The sequence below is a fragment of the Penaeus monodon genome, chromosome 6 (genome assembly GCF_015228065.2).
Source record: "Penaeus monodon isolate SGIC_2016 chromosome 6, NSTDA_Pmon_1, whole genome shotgun sequence".
NCBI lineage: Eukaryota > Metazoa > Arthropoda > Malacostraca > Decapoda > Penaeidae > Penaeus > Penaeus monodon.
In genome coordinates, this window is record NC_051391.1 from 18,488,131 (window position 1) to 18,493,130 (window position 5,000).

Below are 5,000 nucleotides of genomic sequence, written 5' to 3' on the forward strand. Positions count from 1 at the left end.
CTTCTGATGATTAAGAGAGGGAAAGAACACTTCAATGGATATCACGCAGCAGATGGTAAGTTTTCATAAAGGAGTTAATGGAAAAAGTAAATTTTTTTCATCGAAAAATAATATATATATTATTTTGTACAAAAGTTATAACTATAATTAGGTAAAGTATTCATATTGTATTGTATTATATAAAAGGTATGAATGAGAATTAGTATCTTCACAACATGAGATGTATTTGACCGTGTTCAATTATATCTTCGTCTGAAATAATCAAAACCGGTCAAATACATATTTCGTATTATGAAGATAATCATTCTCATTCATACCTTTTATACCTTTGTCAACATGAACATGGTTCATTTTATTGTATATTAATGTTGATGATGATTGATGTAGTGATACCAATACTTACTTCTCAGATTATATATGTCCGTGATGGGGAAGAACTCTCTCTCTTAGAAGCTATAAAGAATGGAGGCAACCCAAAGGTTATCCTTCCAGACGGGGATAAAGATGCAGGTGGAGGAACTCTCCTCACATTAGCAGCTATTTGTGGTCATCATCATCTTATCTTCCCACTGATAGAAGCAGGAGTTTCTGTGAATGACACTGGAAACAGTAGTCGCACTCCCCTACATGAAGGAGCTGCTGCTGGAAATATTGAAGTTGTTAGAAAATTACTCTATGCAAAAGCTGACATAGAGGCTATTAGTCAGAATGACAATGGTAAAGATTAATCTTGTTTAGAGAAATGTAAATTGATATTTAAAGAAAAATTGTGTTTTACATTATATATCTATAATTCTTTTCATTTGCTTGTATAAATTATAATGATAATGGTTATAGTAATGATGTTAATGATGATAATAATAATAATGATAATAATGATAATAGTAATAACAACAATAATAAAAGTAATAATGCTAATAATGATAATAATAATAAAAATGCTAGTAATAATAGTAATGATAATAATATCATGTTATAGTAGCAATAAATGGTAATAATAATGATAGCGATAATAAAAAAAAGGATGATGATGATGATGATAATGATGATGAGGATGTTGATAATACAAATAATGATGATAATAATGGTAATATTATTTTTATTGTTATTATTGTTGTTGTTGTTGTTGTTATTTTTATTAATAATATTGTTAAAATCATTATTATTATTGTTATGATCAATATTGATTTCTATAAGCATGTTATTAATAATTATTGATATGATTAATGTTATTGATATTATTTTTAGTAAAGTTGTTGCAGTTGCTTATCATTCTCATTGTTGTTAGTATTAATGATGCCCTGGATAAAAGAGACTTGTCATAATATAAAAACTTAACTCTCAGGAACCCGTCCATTACATCTGGCTGTTCGTGCTGGCCATACAGCAGTAGTGTCTTTGCTTTTAGAGGAGGGTGCAGATATAGAGGCTCCAGACAAGGATGGTAATACCTTTGAAAGTTCTCTTTAATATGACTCTTCAAATATAGTTTTCTTTTATGGTACACTCCTTATTCTTTTACAGTTATTGTATTCTAAAGGAATTAAGTACAATGAATTTACAAATATAGGCAGAAGTTTACTTTCTGTTGCTTTTTGCAGCTATAGCATGTGCTTCATTGTCCTATAAAATGTAGTTTGTTGCAGATATTTAATGAGTGACTTTATTATCATACATATTTATCCTCTTAGTATCTTAAACATTCCAGATTGTTGTTGCTATCCTGCAAAAAGGTAATCTTCAGTAATTAGATAAAGTAAATAGCTTAGAAATTTTCCATGATTTAACTTTGCATTTCTATTCCTTTCTGTCATAGCCTATTTTTTCCAGCTTTTTTGATCCAGGCAACATTTTCCTGTTATTCTATCAAGTCGAGATTTTAAAATTATTATTCTATTTGTTTAGAGATAAATCCAAATAGATATATAGGCTATAGTTTTGCAGATTTATTTGTGTTGCATATATATAATATTATATTATATAAATAAATTATATATATATATAATATATATAAATAATAATATATAATATATTATATAATATATATAATAATATACTAATATATATATATAATATATATTATATATAATATATATTATATATATTATATATATATATAATAATATATATATAATAATATATATATAATATTATATATATATTATATATATATATATAATATTATATATATATATATATTATTATATTATATATATATATATTATTATAATATATATATATTATATATATATATATATATATGTATATATATATATATGTATATATATATATGTATATATATATGCAACATTCTGATTCCTTCAGGTTGGCTTCCTCTTCATGATGCCGGTTACCATGGACATGTAGAAATAATAAAGATTTTGGTTCGTGCTGGTGCTAACACTGAGGCGGAAGCATATGGAGGATGGACACCTCTACATCGAGCATCTCTGTGGGGCCATAAAGAGGCTGTTCAGGCCTTACTTGATTTAGGGGCTGATGTGGAACATGCTGGTGTTTTCAGTAAGTTATTATTAGTGAAACTGGAAACAAAAGTAACACACTAACATGCACATACTCATTCATTCAGTCACTAGCTCACTCACTCACTCACTCACTCACTCACTCACTCACTCACTCACTCACTCACTCACTCACTCACCCACCCACCACACTACACACCCACACCACACACACACACACACACCCCCCCACCCACCTCGCCAACCCCCACCCACCCACCTACACACAGCACGTCACCACCACCACCACGCAACGCACGCACGCACGCACGCACACGCACGCACGCACGCACGCACGCACGCACGCACGCACCCGCCACGCACGCACGCACCACGCATCACGCACGCACGCACGCACGCACTCACATACAGCACTCCACATCCACATCTCACACGACACCACCACGCATGCACACACACACAACACAAACAAACACACACAACACACACACAATACACACACACACAACACACACCAATACACACACAAACACAAACACAAAAACAAAACATATACACACACAAACACAAACATATACACACACAAACACAAACATATACACACACAACACAAACACACACACACACACACACAAACACACACACACACAAACACACACACACACACAAACACACACACACAAACACACAAACACACACACACACAGACACACACACACACACACACATGCACACACATGCATACATATATATTTAGTGGTAGAGTTAAAAAAATATATATGGCAGGCAGTATGAGGTAGGGGCATGTTGAATGTAGAAAGCAAAATATTTTTTGTGAAATATTATAATCAGTCTCTTGGCAAAATATCTTACCTGTATATGAATACTCTCTTTCTATGTCATTGCAATAAGATAACTAATTACCTAAATGAGTTACAGAACTGCATATGATTTATAATTGTCAGTCCTCCATTGAGGTGCATTTCTCCTCAGGATGAAATAAAGTAAACACAATGATAGAGTCAGTTTTATATAGTTCATCAGAAAAGTAAATTAAGCATCATGATGCAACAGGCACTAATTTTTCATGGCTGCATGTACAAGAACGATTTATGTGATATGCTTACTCATGAAACAGGCTTTCATATGAAGATGGCTACCATATACATAGAGAAATGTAAATGCTGTCAGAATATGTCCTAGGTTAAAGCCAAAATACACCCACTAGAAATTATATGCTTCTCTGTAGTGTGCTGAAGTTGATGATACCTACCCAGAATCAGTCTTGATTGTGGATAGAATTTATATTTTCTTGCAATTTTGATTAATAGATAGATACCTGCACTTTCTAGGAGAAAAATATGTACATTATGATAAAGAGACTGTCCTCTAATGGGTAAAATCATTAGAATTGCATAAAAACAATTCCATCTGACAGATTTGCTTCATCTTCATAAATTGTATGTTTCTAAATATCATGTTATATTTTGGTATTTCCTTTGTGGGTGAAAGCCTCCTCTCCCATTTTTGCATCTCCTCACTGTTGCAGAAATAGCACTAATCATGTCACATATCAAAGAAAATCAGGAATGTTATATATAAAATTTTATAAATGGTGCACACAACTTTGCTGGTAATTTGAGGAATTTGCTGTAGTTTTCTTTGAAAAAAAAAAAAAAAAAAAAAAAAAAAATTGTTTTGTGAATCATTATATTCTAGAAATGAATAGAATCAAACTTTAAAAATTCCTGTCATAGAATGTACATAGTATCAATCCAAATGGATAATCAGATTTTTAATTCAGTAAGATCCTTATGCAGCAAATTAAAAAGAAAATGATTCTGAGAAAACTATGATTGAAGATTATCAGTATTGCTAGTTATTTTTCTATCACTTCCAAAGTTTGTAATTGTGATATATAGAAAACAAAAACTTCATGAAAGTAACTTGCTAAAAACCTTATGGAGACCAAACTGCATTTGGGCTAAAAATCCCCTCTAGAGATTTTTTTCTATGTATGGTTATTAATATTGATTTTTTTAGAGAGTTTTTACAGATATCAAAACAGAGTAGTAAATACCACACGAAAAAGAGAAAAACAAATATTTCCCAAAATAGATTGGAACATAGACAAAGAATATATATAAATATTCCAATTCTATTTTTAGGCATTTTTTCCTCTCTGTTACAGCATCCTCCAAAACTTGGCAGAAGTAAATGTTCAATGTTGATATGTACATCATATAGAATTTAAAAAGATATCAGTAAGATTTAATCAATTTTATGTCATTTTAATCAAAATTTCTTGCCCCCAAAAGAGGCCAGATTTGCTGGACAGTTTGATAGTTAGTTATTAATGGTACTTAATATTATTTTGTACTTAATATAATTTTTAGATATGTAGGTAATCAAGACCAACCTTAACTCAACTTTGATATTTGCAAACCAGATCTCTTCCCCACTTAGGATGGTCTTCTTAAAACAAATATATATATTATGATTTGTACACAGTCATTC

The 5,000-nt window shown here is 30.8% G+C and overlaps 1 pseudogene; it reads left to right on the forward strand.

The window, feature by feature from the left end:
• The window catches only part of LOC119573903, a 23,995-nt pseudogene that overhangs the window by 1,614 nt on the left and 17,381 nt on the right, over positions 1–5,000 (forward strand).